This window comes from Ambystoma mexicanum, chromosome 1p (assembly GCF_040938575.1).
Source record: "Ambystoma mexicanum isolate Mex_15411 chromosome 1p, UKY_AmexF1_1, whole genome shotgun sequence".
Taxonomy (NCBI): Eukaryota; Metazoa; Chordata; class Amphibia; order Caudata; family Ambystomatidae; genus Ambystoma; species Ambystoma mexicanum.
In genome coordinates this window covers 1,103,276,800-1,103,291,843 of record NC_090921.1, presented here as the reverse complement: position 1 = coordinate 1,103,291,843, position 15,044 = coordinate 1,103,276,800, and the positions used below count along the sequence as shown (strand labels likewise).

Sequence of the window (15,044 nt, the reverse complement as noted above, 5' to 3'; positions counted from 1 at the left end):
GTCGCCCCTGCTCGTAGCCTAGAAGAGCCTGTTAGCTTGGCACCAAGAGCTACTTTTGGGTCGGCAGACCAACTGATGTAGAACAAAGACACCTCTGTGCGTTCGGGACATTCAATACATAAACATTAGGACACAACTAAACAACATTTTTAACTGCCATGGGTTTCCCCCCACCCCCCATTTTCAAGGCTGTTTTTGGTGATTTTGGTATTTTGCCATTCAATACATTCTAACGTTTTCCGTTTCATTTACCCCTTAAGTGGCAAGGACGAGGTATCTCGTCCTTGGCAACAGGGAGGTGATCCCAAGGACGAGATACCTCGCCCTTGGCACTTAAGGGGTCAAAAATAATGGACACAATTATATTTTTGCATCTCACGTGGAAGTTAAATTTGTGGAACGCTATGTACTAGCTCCTTGTCCCACTGTGGTAGCTGCTGGTCACTGGTTAACGCTGGATACCCAGGACCTGCTTTTATCTCCCGCTAATGAAACCTTAAATTTCAATCCGTGAAATTGGCTTTAACGGAGCATAGACAAGGCAATAAGATGCATCTGAAATGTTTTGCAAGGCCTTTTTCACATACCAATTCCTGATCTCCTAGTCCGATTAAAGGTTTATCTTTAGCTGACGCATATCGCCCTAACTAGACTACAAAATATCCTTTGCGTCTCTTTTCAGTTAGAGCACCTTTTAAAAAAGGATTTCAGTTGGATTCCCACACATGATCTCTTGCTCTAGATTAAAGCTCATTGAAGCCCCACAAAAAAACTCAAAAGTGGCCCAGTTCACTAAAACATCGATGGAGCCAAGATTTATATTAATAAACCCTAAAACAGTCGTGGTCAACAGTTCTAAACAAAAAATAAAACAAAAAAAAATATCACATTTCAGTAGATATTTAGAAAAGACCCATCTCCAGAGACGTAGTTTATGCAGAGGCATGTGGTGCATCACGCTCCCTGTAGTGTCGATCCCTTAGATGTAGGAGGCAGTTTTGTGAGGATCTGTCTGGTTGTGTGTGGTGGGTGGCTCACACGTGGAGCTGTCAAGGCATCATCGGGCAGCTACTGAAGTTATTTGGTTTACTCTTTGTCAGTCAAGAGCGCTCTAGCAGGAAACCATTAAAGATAAATGATTGGAGTGCAACGTCATTTTTATCGACCTTATGTGTTAATCCCAAATCCTCCTCGTAAGTGATACATCGGGAATGCAGTTTAAATCAAATGTATTGTGAAACAAAAAGGTACAATAAATAAATGCAACGCTTCACATAGAGCTCTGTTTTACGATTAAAATTTGGGCTTACTTTTTTTTGCAGAACTGCACGTTTTATGGTCAAAGTAGAATAATGAACTGCAAGCATGTTTCCAACTATGATACAAGCATGTTGTGTTCTCTTAATAATAGAACTATGGAGTTTGCATATACCTCTAGTTGCATGTGTAATGCCCAAATACCACATCCAGCCCTGCTGCCTTAATTTGCATTCTGTGTAGTGTTAGGAAAGTAGCTGCCAAGTGGCCGGTCTCTGATTTTTAGCCAATATCACTTAGCATTTGAGGGTTTTATATGGAAAAAGCTGAAATACAAGAATGCCATCTGCTCTAGAATGAAAAGTGAGGGATCGGTGAAGTTGGCACCGGACCGCTAAGCAACAGTAAAAGCGCTTCAGAATTTAGACCGCTCTATAAATCTTTTTAGGATGCATCATGTCAGGTGTTAGATTCTTTACAAGTTCTGGAATGGAGACCCATCATTCTGCAAATCCACTTCTTGCAGAATGGCATTTATAATGAGGAATACAACTAAATGACATGAAACGAACCCAAAAATCAAACATCTCAGGGCACACAGACGACCACACAAGATCTCTGTTTCAGCTTAATTTTGAAACGCGAGTTGGAATGAAGTATTTTTTTTTATCAGATGGCAAAAGCTGGAAGTATATCAACATTAGCTTTATTGACCTTCAAAAATATTCATACAGAGCAGTTACTTTGCATGCAGATTACTATTGAGCCTAAACAATTCTAGGTACACAGCTTCCCTGTTTCTAGTTGGTAAATTGATACCCTTGGCTAAGTATTGCCCCTGAAAGTAGTTGCTCACTCAGTAGTCCAGGACTAGGCTAGATTGGATCTAGTAGAAGGAAATCTATGGAAAATGCACAGTGACAAAGCATGTTCCCATTATAAACAAAAACTTCAAGTCTTTATCTATGCACGTCATAAATGGGTGTTATCTTTAACACACAAAACAGTGACCAAATGTATTGAACGTGCATGAGGAAACCTCATTAAAGTCCCAACAAAATGCAAACTTGTGACAGAGCACACATATCGCTGCAGCGGGTGTTCAACACATTGAGCTACATTACTAATTAAACTATGCCCCTGCCCATCTCTACTCACTCATAACCTTATAAGCAGGCCTGTTTCTAACAGAGGACAAACCAGGCGATAACCGGGTCACAGCTGGGGGTAAAGGATGCAGGAGAGAGACTTAAATCTCCCACGCGGGAGAGCAGGGAGCCTTCCATTTAACATTGAGCAATGCACAAGTCAAAAGCATGCCCTGTCCATATCCATTTACTTCCCATGATGAAGTCAATGGCTTTATATTCAGCTGAAAGGTTTGTAAAGAAGGCTCCAACCTCCCAAATTAGCATCTCTTTGTGAAACGAATCAAGCTTAAACAGTGATAACTTCTGCATAGTACAGGAATGCCAGGTTGGAGGGTTGGGCAGTTAAGGACTAGAGGGAGCCTGTAGAGTAGGTGGTTGGGGGGAGGGCAGGGGCAGCAGTGGGAGACCAAGGTAAATGGCTAAAGAAGGCATAATATGAGGGGGGGGAATTTACATTTATTCATGGTCTTTGAGCAGATAGCTAGGCTCATTTTCTTGTTTAAGGGAAGTTTTAGGGTAATCCAATGAGTGAATCCATGCCATCTAAATACCAATAGGGTTTCCCTTAAAAATCATTGTTTTCTGGTACGATAATCAAGTTGAGAGAAAAGACTACAACTCCCAGAATGCATTGATCTGTTACACGAAAGCCCAGGACTGGAAAAATACATTCGGGTAGCACAGAGCCAACATGCCAAACTATGCTCTTTACTGGGAGGCAAACAACATTCAATTAGGAAAAGAAAAAGCTATATTTTTATCGATTGCGAAAGGGCACAAAAGTTGGAAAAGTTGAAATTTGATAGGAGTACTTCCTTGTTTGGGCGAGTGCACGTTTGTGTTTTATTTACTGTGAAAAATGTATGCGGAAAAGTAAACAATTATTGTAGCAACAAGAAAAGACAAAGCCAATAGTTTTGACATGTGTGTAGCGAAACGCTTTTCTTTCTTGCTACTGTAGTCATTGAGAGCACATGCCCATGTACATTTACGATTTGCCTAGTGTTAAAATTACATGCCCAAGTTCCCATCATGTGATAGGTTTTTGTCAGGATATGTTAACATGGAACTTATTTATTTGGCTTTATAAAGCACCCAGCGGCCCAGAGGTATTGTGGCACCATTACAGAATATTTACTTGGTGCAGGTTATACATTGGTTACAGAGGCAGATATAGACATCGGAAGACATTTTGGTAAAGTAAAATTACTTTTATTATCATACAGTATCCGGTATTCACACAAATGCACAGCTTTCACTGGCAGACAACAGCAGCAAGCACAGTTTAGTATGCATTTCAACATATTGGAAGTGTACTTGCACCATATAATTTGGTGATTTTTATATATCTACATGTAGATGTACTGTTTCCAAGCTCTGTATTAATGTGCATTATTACCCACTGATGGTATTCAATTCAACACCCTCAAAATGAAGAAGGGCCTAGTCAATGCCACCAGGGTTTCAAACTGGTCATATGGCATTGTCCCGTCCCAAAACCAGCACGTTGCACATTAGCACATTATATGCCCAGGAACTCACACCTGTAGGCAGCTATTCCTATGAAATGCCTAAGACTTCAAGCAATGTTCTAGATATTGCAATCCTATACTCAGCTACTCTCACCGCATACCAGGTTTTCCCCATTAGATGGTCATGCACTCACACCATTTGACAGAAAGGTACTCAGATCATATGGCAACAGTGCTACCTACTTCCTTCACTGATGTAACTTCAAGGAACTTTTTGTAACCTCACCTTACTTTTTTTTTTTTTAACAACTTTATTTTTCACAGTTACAGCGTTATTTATGCATTACAAGGTTATTGCGAGTCCCTTTACCATTAGTATGTCTGCCACAAATTCTCCACCACCTCCCGCAATCCCTCCTCCCCCATCCCTTTAGTCTGTGGCGCTCTGGTGGGTTGGCGACCGATCAGGGCTTAGGGGACCCAGATAGTGCGCCACCAGGCGGGGTTGGAATGTTAGCGCCGGGAATTTGGAGTGGTAGTCCAGTTCTGGGGCCCAGCAGTCAGTGAAACGGTGGAGTGCCCCCTCCTTTGCCGCTGTGACCTTCTCCGCCACCAGGATCTCCCAGACCTTTATCCACCAGAGGGCTAGCAGCGGGCCCTCCTGTGTCTTCCACTTCCGTGCCACTGTAATCTTTGCCGCCAGCGGTAGATGTGTCAACAGTTTGGCGGATCGGCCTGTTTTCGGATAGCAGTCCGGGCTCGCCACCCCAAGGAGGACCACCTCCGGGTCCATTGGCAGTTTACACTGAGTGATGTCTTCCGCGATCTGCAGGTCCTCCTTCCAGAAGGCTTGAACTGTCTGGCATCCCCACCACATGTGGAAGAAGGATCCCTGCTCGCCGCAGCGTCTCCAGCAACCCGGATCGACATCAGCGTTGCGGGCAGACCGGGGAGTAATACCAGCGGTGGAGGAGCTTCAAGGCGCACTCCTCGTTTGTGACGCATCTGGATGTAGAGTTGATCCTGGACCATATCTCCACCCATGTTTGGTCTTCCACGGGATGCCCCAAGTCCGCTTCCCATTTGGACATGTACGGTGGTCTGGTCTGCAGCATGTCCTGCTGGAGGAGGCGGTACAGTTTGGTGATCTGGCCTCGACCTGTGTTTTCCACTGACACCTGTTCAAGGGGGTGGAGGTCCCGGGCAGCTCCCCGGCGAACCGCTGGCTGTGATATCCAGTGGCGGAGTTGGATCTATGTAAACCGCTCTCCTACTGTCAGCTGAAAGCGAGCTTTGCATTCCTCAAAGCTGAGTGGGCTGTTAGCTGCGTAGAGTTGGGAGCGGGTTCGGAGGCCTCCTTTAGTCCAACGGTTGAAGCGGGCTGCCTCCATTCCTGGTCTGAAGTCAGGATTCCATATGACCGGGGATAGAGGGCTCAAGCCCCTGGGGACCTTCCTCCTCCATCGAGCCCATGCCCATGCTTCCAGGGTCGCCTTGGTTGACGATATCTGGGTTTCTCGGCTCCGGGGGGACCCGGGGATATGCAGCAGAGAGTGTAACTGTGGCTGGCATATGGCTTTTACAATGCGGGACCATTTCGGGGAGATCTCCGGATTCGCCCAGGCCCCAACGCTTGCCAGTTGGGCCGCCAGGAAATAGTTCATCAGGTTGGGGAGCCCAAAGCCATCCCATTTGGCGGCTCCGGTCATGACCCTCATGGGTATCCTGGCTCTGCGTCCCCTCCATACGAATTTCCCTAGTTTCTTCTGTAGGCGTTCCAAGGCCTGTTTTGGGGGATGGGGGGGGAAATCGGGAGAGCGGAGCACAGGTACAACAGCCTAGGGAGGAGATTCATTTTGCACGCTGTGACCCGACCCAATAGAGAGATCTCTTTGCTGTCCCAACGTTGGAGGTCCTACTCCAGTTCCTTGAAAAGCAGGGGGAAGTTAGCAGCGTATAGCTGTTTCGGATCGGCTGTGAGGCGAATACCCAAGTAGGTTGTTGAGGAGGAGCTCCATGCAAGTGGACAGAGCGTTTGGAGGCTGGCCACGAGGGGAGCACTCAGATTGACGCCCAGGGCCTCTGATTTGGAGTAGTTCACTCGGAATCCGGCTACTCCCTTGAAGGCATTCAGCTCCTCCAAGGTAGCGGGCAGAGCGGACTGGCAGTTGGTGAGGGAGAACATCACATCGTCGGCGTAGAGGGAAATTTTGAATTGTTCACTGTTTATTTCTAGCCCATTGATGCTCTTGTTGGCACGTGTCCTTTGGGAGAATGGTTCCATAACCAAAGCAAAGATCAGCGGAGAGAGCGGGCAGCCCTGTTTCGTCCCACAAGAGAGCCGGATTGGGGTTGTGGTCTTCTGGTTCAGGCAGAGTAAAGTTCTCGGGGCCTTGTAGTTTGCTAGCACCATTTTCTGGAATATCGGGCCAAACCGGAATGCTTCCATGGTAAGGCGCATGAAGTTCCAGTCCAACCTGTCAAATGCTTTGGTGGCATCCAGAGTCAGGACCGCCAGCCCCCGTTGCTCCTGGGTCGCGACCTCAATGAGGTTGAGCGCTCGACGGATATTGTCCATGGTGCTTCTCCCCCTGATGAACCCCGCTTGGTCCTGGTCTATGATAGTTGGGAGGATTTGTACCAGCCTGTTCGCCAGTACCTTAGAGTATGCATTAGCGTCCACATTAAGCAGCGATATCTGTCTGTACGACGAACACTCCTTTGGGTCTTTGCCGGGTTTCAACAGGATCGTGGTAGATTCTTGCATTGATGGCATAATAGTGCCCGAGTCCCGAAAGGAGTTAAATAGTTCTGTCATTGGCTGTAGCAGCATGGGGCGGAAGAATTTGTAAAATCTTGGCGGGAAGCCGTCAGGGCCAGGGGCCCTGGGCTTCAGGTTTTTGAGCACTTCCTCTACCTCTTCGGGTGCGATCGGAGCTTCCAGGGCAACTCTATTCCCCTCTGAGATGTGTGGGAACCGGGCGTCAGCTATATATTGTTCCTGGAGCGTCTGCGGGCGTGGGGCTGAGGTTAGGGTGTCAGTGAAATGGGCTGTCGCCACCCGCAATTTCGCTCCTTCTCCGTACAGGGTTCTGCCTGTCGGGTGAACTGCCTCATTTTTCACCACCAAGACTAACTACTCTTTCCATATTTCACACCCATCTCCGAATCTTAAACTGGAGCCATTTGGAATGGTCTCAAAGCGCTGGGTTTACCAACCATAGTGAGCTGTTGGCTCTTGCTACACTTTCAATTGAGATGAAATTGTGGAAAAATAGGTCAAGCAGCAACAATAGATACTGTTGCGGCAGCATCCCATAGGAGAGTGCCTTTAATTTAGAAACCAAAAATATGACATGAAAAAATATTGTTGTTTACACGATCTAGTTATTCATTTTAAGTACAAGACAATAAAACAGTATTTAAATTGAAACTATTGTGAAGAGGAAATGCAGTGCGAAGTACCATACTTGCACTTGACGTATGATGCTTATGTAACCTACCTCTTATGCTTCCTTCTGTGGCTTGAAGCACTTACTGTAACCGTATTCTCAAGTTAAAGCACCTGGATACCTCAGGGTTTTGTGCGCTATACAAAGTGTCAAAAATAAAAACAAAATAAAATACAGGAGCAACGTGGGGGGCGTATTCATGTATTTCGTCCCTGGCGCAATATTTCGGGAAACTGTTGTGGAGTAAAAGCACGCACGTGCCACCTGTGTACCTTACATTCACGTATCACATCGCACTCCCATCTTGAGAATTAACTTTTGTCGTTTACTTGCATTGTATTGCATAATGTAATTTGCCCTTGGAATACATTTTGTGTTTGCATATCAATTTTAAAACGTGCGACATGTCTTGGTTTTATAATCCGCATAACTCGTTTCGTAGGAACCGGCCAATGCAAGTCCAATAAATAAGGGTGACAGAAATGGGTGGGTGTATCCTGGCTGGACTACTGATATGTCAGTCTACTAAGAGACATTCAAAAAGTTGTAATTAAGATTACGAAACAAGCAGTTTGTTGTAATACATTTAACAATCGTAACGTGTATTAGTAACACGTTCTAACTATATTACAAAACAGCTGAGAACATACGCTATAAATACAATACATGATAGCGGCGATTTGCAGTAACGCAGTTATCCCGGAATAAAAAAAAAAGGTTTTGAGATCCCATAAACGTTAGTATGTCATGGGTTTGTACTGCATTCTATGAGACCCAAGCGAAAACACTTAAAATTTCACAGTGTATGGATTTGCCTGAACCAACAAAAGTGGGATCATAAGCGAGTAAAGATGAGAGTTGGGGGATATGCCTGCACACCGGGAAAAGGAGGAGTAATGGCAGACAGCACCACCGCCACGAAGAACACAGTGACATAGAATAGCCAGGGACACTAGAGGGAGAAAACACTACCATCAGCACAGCTTTGCTATGGCAATCTCACCTTTTATGCGGTCTCCTTTCTGCCACTCACTGTAAACATTCAAACACGCCGCCCATTGCCACATTCCCGTCATGCACCACCCGGCAACGTCAGTGTGGCCGTTGCCAGCGTCACGTGACATGTTACGTATAGTAGCTACATTGGAATGGTAGAGACTAGTTCCCATCAGAGAAACGGACCGTAGTAACGGCCCGCCCACTCGTCTTCACGTGACCTCTCTGAAGTCATCCGTGTGATTTCCGGAGCAGTAAATTCGGTTCCTGAGAATTTTCAGTGAGCCGGCCCGGGGGTGCAACCGGACTCCGCCTGCTTTTGGCTCGCAGCGGCGGGGGGTTGCATTTTCTTTGGAAGGGGCTGAGTGGCAAAGCTGTATGTGCCGGTGCAAATAACTCCACCGGCCTTTGGCTTGCAACGGTTGGGGTAGAAATTTTCTTTGGAATACCTGGAACATTTCTACAGACCCTAGAGCGTCCGACTTCGTCTTGTCTGAGCGACAAGGCTCTGGCCGCAGCAACAGCATCAACCCGTGTGCTCTTGGCTGGCTGCAAATACAATTTACATTTTCTTCGGGATACCGTGAAAGTTCCTGCAAGACACCCGATATAGACAGGGGAGCGGGAAATTACATTTACTGTAAAAATCATGTTCAGCGATTCAACATGAAAGGTATGGAGGGCTAAGGGACAGGGCGGCAGTGTATGGTGGCGTTTAACTGATAAAGGGGGCTAATCGAGTAATGTAATGTTTCATAAGGGTGTGTTTATGATGGGTGGTTTTAGAGGGGGTCGGGTGGGGCTATCTGCTTGTGATTTGAGATTGGCACACAGGCATCTGTTGCAAGGTGGAAGGGGTATCTTGCTATGTGGAGGGAGGATGGGGCATTAAGGTATTGGTCTAGACAGAGGGATGGGGCATCTTGGTGGGGTCTGAATGGTTGGATAGGGGCAGTGTGGGTCTGGTGGGATGGGGTACATTGGTGTGGGTCTGGGGATAGGGACAGTGGTGTGGGTCTGGGGGAGTGGTGGGGCACAGTGGGTCTGGAGGGTGGCATGGGTCATCTAGGTGTGGGTTGGGCGGGTGGGACGGGGCATCTTGGTGTGGCTCTGGATGGAGGGGGTGGGAGCACATTGGTGTTTCTGGGGAGGGAGGGTTCATCTAGGTGTGGGTCAATGGGGTGGGATGGGACATCTTGCTGTGTGGATGGAGGGACGGTGGCATCTTGGTGGGCTCTGCAATGGATAGGGGCACATTGGTGTGGGTTTGATGGGAGGGACAGGGACATTGGTCTGGGGAGGGATGGCAGCATATTGGTGTAGGTCTGGAAGGAGGGGATAGGGCACATTGGGGGATGGGCGCATATTCGGATGGGTGGTTTTAGAGGGTGTCGGCTGGGGCTATACATGTGATTCAGGAGCGGCACATGGGCCTCTTGCTATGTGGAGGGAGGATGGGGCATTATGGTATTGGTCTAGAGGGAGGGATGGGGCACCTTGGTGGGGTCTGAATGGTTGGATAGGGGCACATTGGTGTGGTCTGGAGGAAGGGGGCACATTGGTGTGGGTCTGGGTAAGGGATAGGAACACAGTGTTGTGGGTCTGGGGGGAGGGATAAGGACAGTGGTGTGGGTTTGGGGGAGAGTTGGGGTACATTGGTGTGGGTCTGGGGGGCTGATGGGGGCACATGGGTGTGGGTCCAGAGGGAGAGATGGGGCACAGTGGGTCTGGAGGGTGGCATGGGACATCTAGGTGTGGGTTGGGAGGGTGGGACGGGGCATCTTGTGGCTCTGGACGGAGGGGATGGTGGCACATTGTTGTGGGTCTGGGGAGAGGGATGGGGCACATGGGTGTGTTTCTGGAGTGAAGTGGGGCACAGAGGGTCTGGGGAGTGGCATGGGTCATCTAGTTGTGGGTTGGGAGGGTGGCACAGGGCTTCTTGGTGTGGCTCTGGATGGAGGGGTGGGGGCACATTGGTGTGTCTGGGGAGGGATACTTCATCTAGGTGTATGGTGGGATGGGGCATCTTGCTGTGTGGATGGAGGGATGGTGGCATCTTGGTAGGGTCTGCAATGGATAGGGGCATATTGGTGTGGGTTTCATATGGGGCGGGGCACATTGGTGTGGTTTTGATGGGAGGGACAGGGACATTGGTCTGGGGAGGGATTGCAGCATATTGGTGTGGGTCTGGAAGGAGGGGGTGTGGTACATTGGTGGGGGGATGGTGGCATATTGTGATGGGTGGTTTTAGAGGGGCGGTTGGGGCTATCTGCGTGTGATTTGGGAGCGGCACATGGGCATCTTTGCCAGGGGAAAGGGCATCTTGCTATGTGGAGGGAGGATGTCACATTATGGTACTGGTCTAGAGGGAGGCATTGGCCATCTTGGTGGTGTGGGTCCGGTGGGATTGGGCATATTGGTGTGGGTCTGGAGGGAGGGATAGGGACATAGTCCCGGGAGGATAGCTCAGCGGCAATGTGCGCGCCTTGGAAGCAAGACGACACAAAGCAACACAGGTTTGATCCCCGGGTCCGCACTTAGAAACCTCTGGGTATTCAAGCGCGCTATAAATACACAACTAAGACAAAAAAAAGAAACAATTCCTGTAACGGCACCTCGATGCCCGCGGGCTGTGTGAGCGCTTTAAAAATGCAAAATAAAAAAATAGTGGTGTGGGTCTTGGGGGGGGGGGGGGGATTGCACACATTGGTGTGGGTTTGATGGGTGGGATGGGGGACACTGGTCTGTGTGGGGGAGCAATGGTTAATCTAGGTGTGGATGGCGCGATGGGGGCATCTTGCTGTGTGGATGGAGGGATGGTGGGGTCTGCAATGGATGGTGGCACATTGGTGTCGGTCTGGAACAGGTATGGGGCATCTGTTGGTCTGGAAGTGGATTGGGGCATCCTGGTTTGGGTGAGACGGGAACATCTGTGCATCTGGAGGGTGGGATGGGGCATCTTAGTGTGGCTCTGGAGGGAGTGGATGGAGGCACATTGGTTTGGATTTGGGGAGGGACGAAGCCTATTGGTGTCGGTCTGCAGGGAGGGATGGAGCATCCTGGTTTGGGTTGGATGGGGACATCAGTGTGGGTCTGGAGGGAGGGGATGGGGGACATTGGTCTGTGTCTGGGGGAGGGATGGGAGCACATTGTGGGTCTGGGAGGAGGGATGGTTCATCTAGGTGTGGGTCTGGAGGGCAGAATGGGGGTATCTTGCTGTGCCTGGGGGGATGGTGGCATATTGGCGTCAGTCTTAACAAGTAGGGGGCATCTGTTGGTCTGGAGGGTGGGATGGGGATATCTGTGTGCATCTGGAGGGTGGGAATGGTGGCACTTTGGTGTGAGTTTGATGTGGAGGCGGGGCACATTAGTGTGGGTCTGGAGGGAGCCATGGGGCGTGGTGACTCTGGAGGGATGGATCGTCTAGGTGTTCGTCTGGAGGGCAGGATAGGGGGCATCTTGCTGTGTGGAGGGACTGATGGTGGCATCTTGGGCCGGGGGTCTGCAATGGACGAGGGCACACTAGTGTCGGTTTGGAATAGGTATGGGGCATTTGTTCTGGAGGTTGGCATGGGTCATCTAGGTGTTGGTTGGGAGGGTGGGATGGTGGCATCTTGGTGTGGGTCTGGGACAGATGGGGCACATTTGTGTGGGTCTGAAGGTTGATATCTTTTGTGTGTGGAGATGGGTATCTTGGTTTGAGGCTTGAGGGCAGGATGAGGGCTTCTTCCTGTGTGGAGGAAGGATGGGGCATCATCGTATGTGTCTCTGGTTGGGGGGTTGGTGGCATCTTGGTGGGGTCTGGCATGGAGGATTGGTCGCATCTTGGTGGGCTCTGGAATGGAGGGATGGGACATTGTGGTGTGGGTCCAGAGGCATGGTGGCATCTTGGTGTGGTTCTGAGAGTGAGGGATGGGGCATTTTGGTGTGGGTCTGGAGGGAGGGATGAGGACATTGCTTTGGGTATGAATGGGGACATAGGACACATTGATATGGGTCTGGAGGGAGGGACTGGGCAAATTGGTGTGGGTCGGGAGTGATGGGGGCTCATTGATTGGAGGCGGGATAGTGATGGGGCATCATGGTATGGGTCTTGAGGAAGGGATTGGGCATCTTGGTGGAGTCTGGATCGGAGGCTGGCATTGTTGATGTGGAATGGAGGGCCAGGGCATATAATGAGGGCGTGTCAGGGAATGATGGAGCATGTGCATCGGGGCTGGAGCACTGGCGTTGGTTTATTGGAGGGGTGGGGGCATCTGGGTGTGAATGGAGGGAAGGGGTATGTATGTCTGTAGAGAAGGATGTTGGTTTATTGGAGGGGTGGGAGCATGTGTGTCAAAGGGATGGGGTAATCCGGTGTGGGTATAGAGTGAGGGGGGATGGCGCCATCTGAATGTGAGTCTGGAGGTAGTGGTGAAGCATATGGGTGTGGCTCTGAGGGATGCAGCATCTTGGTGTAGGCATGGAGGGGCGGATGTTGGTGTCTTTGTGTGGGTTTGGATGGAGAGATGGTGGCATGTGGGTCAGGAGGGAGGTGGCATTTGAATCTGGAACATGTGTTTGGAAGGAGAAATGGGGCATTTAAGTGTGAATTGGGACACTAGGGCTAGTGTATCTGCTTGTGAGTGTAGGCATGAAGAATCATTAACAGCGGAGCAGAGGGAGGGAGAGCCGCAGGCCCGACCTCGGTTGCAACCCATGCGCGCACACCCACAGCCCGGGGCACCACTCGCAGAGCGGTCCGGTGCGCATGGTCAACCAGGCGCCAGGGAGCAGGGATTCCCTTCCACCGGAGGGGGGTCCGCAACACAGCAGATGGGCGGGGACACCTGGCAGGGTTGGGTTAACCTGCTGGACAGAAACCTCTTGATCTCGATTTTTCAGTATCAATAGATCCTGCTGACTTTTTGGGTTTCAAGCAGGAGGTGTCAGAAAAGTTACCACAGGGATAACTGGTTTGTGGCGGCCAAGCGTTCATAGCAACATCGCTTTTTGATCCTTCGATGTCGAGTCTTCCTATCATTGTGAAACAGAATTCTCCAAGTGTTGGATTGTTCACCCACTAATAGGGAACATGAGGTGGGTTTAGACTGTTGAGACAGGTTAGTTTACCCTACTGATGATGTGTTGTTGCAATAGTAATCCTGCTCAGTACGAGAGGGACCGCAGGTTCATACATGTGCATGCTTGGCTGAGGAGCTAATGGGGCGAAGCTACCGTCTGTGGGATTATGACTGCACACCTCAAAGTCAGAATTCCCCCTGTCCCCCTAGACTGTGATACTGAGGCGCTGTCGACCATCGGTTGGCTTAGGATAGCCGGCCTCGGAGCCGGTGTGTAGAACCGCTCGCCTCGGGACTGGAGTGTGGGCAGAAGGGGGCCACCTCTCGCCTGTAGTGCACCGCATGTTCGTGGGGAACCTGGTGCTAGATCATTCGTAACAACCTGATTCTGGTTCAGTGTTTTGTAAGTAGCAGAGCAGCTATCTCGCTGCGATCTATTGAAAGTCATCCTTTTTAGTCAAGTTTTTGTCGCCACCGCCAAGGTTCTCCATCGGGGTGCGCTCTTCTCACCTTTCCCGATCAGCCTGGTGGACCAGATGGTCTCGGTCCCGGGTTATTCGAGCTGGTGCCTTAAGCCCCCAGACAGGGCGGGTGAAGAGAGGCTGCAAGCCACCTCAGGGCACGTGGGGTGGTACCTTAAGCCTGTGGCCCTGGACGGTGGGGTCGGGAAAGGCACGGCCAGCCACTGGGCCAACTGGCCCAGGAGTAGGCCCAGATGGCCCGAGTTGTGCCTAGCGGACCATATGGCCCGAGTTCTTGCTCACTCCTGCATTTGTCTCTGGTCGGGTTCTTATGAGGGCTTAATAGTCGGCGTGGAAGTGTTGCCCTGGCCCAAGTGCGCGGCGGTTGTGCCTTAAGCCTCGGCTAGGGCAGGGAAGAGAGGTGGCAGCTTAAGCACCCACCCCAGACCGTGGGGGGTGGTACCTTTAGCCCGTGCCCCTGGACCGTGGGGAGTAGGCCCAGATAGCCCGAGTTGTGGCCGGTGGAGCAGATGGCCCGAGTTGCGGCTGGCTCCTGAATTTGTCTACGGTTGAGTTACATAAGCCCCCACTGCGTGGCTTAATAGTGTGGAAGTGCCACCCTGTGGCCTCCAGGGCAGCTGCGGCGCAATTACTGACCTCTGTTCAATGGCATTTGTGGGTTGCTCCCGGTCCTCGGGCAAGTATCAACCATGTGTGGTCAGGTCCAAGACGAGGTGCGTATGTCAAGGGGCGCCCTAAGCGGCTCCCTTTCCTCCCCGTGGGGGTAAATGTGCTCACATTGGCCAGCCCTGAGTTACAGTGTTTGTGGGTTAGTCCTGGAGGGACAGGCTCTAATGTGGTTGGAGAAGCTCGGAGGGGGGCCCGGCCAGAGCTCCAGGCAGATGGTCAGGGCTGCTGCCCCCGGCCTTGGACGCCTGTCTTATGTATGGTTTTGAAAGCCCCCAAGCCCAGTGGTGGTCGCGAGGAACCCCAACGGGGCTCCCAACTCTGCCCACAAGAAAAAGCTCTAAAGGGGCCCTGTTAAAGCTCCAGGGTGCCTGGGGCATCTTGGCCCCTGGCCATGGGCGCCTGTATCACGTCTGGGTTGACTGTCTCTAATCCCGGTGGCGATCGTGGGGAGCCCCGTCCCTCCCTGGAGGGAAAAGTCCTAATGTGGCAGGAGAAGCTCCAG

General features: G+C 50.3%; 1 protein-coding gene across 3 annotated transcripts in view; it reads right to left on the bottom strand.

Annotated features, from left to right (window-relative positions):
- HASPIN (histone H3 associated protein kinase) overlaps positions 1-8,461 on the bottom strand; it is a 734,185-nt gene extending 725,724 nt beyond the window's left edge. For all 3 annotated transcript variants that reach the window (XM_069604709.1, XM_069604710.1, XM_069604711.1), the window contains exon 1: positions 8,336-8,461. The gene's annotated coding sequence lies outside the window, so the exon portion shown is untranslated. The remainder of the gene's footprint in view (positions 1-8,335) is intronic.
- Between the last annotated feature and the right edge of the window lie 6,583 nt (positions 8,462-15,044).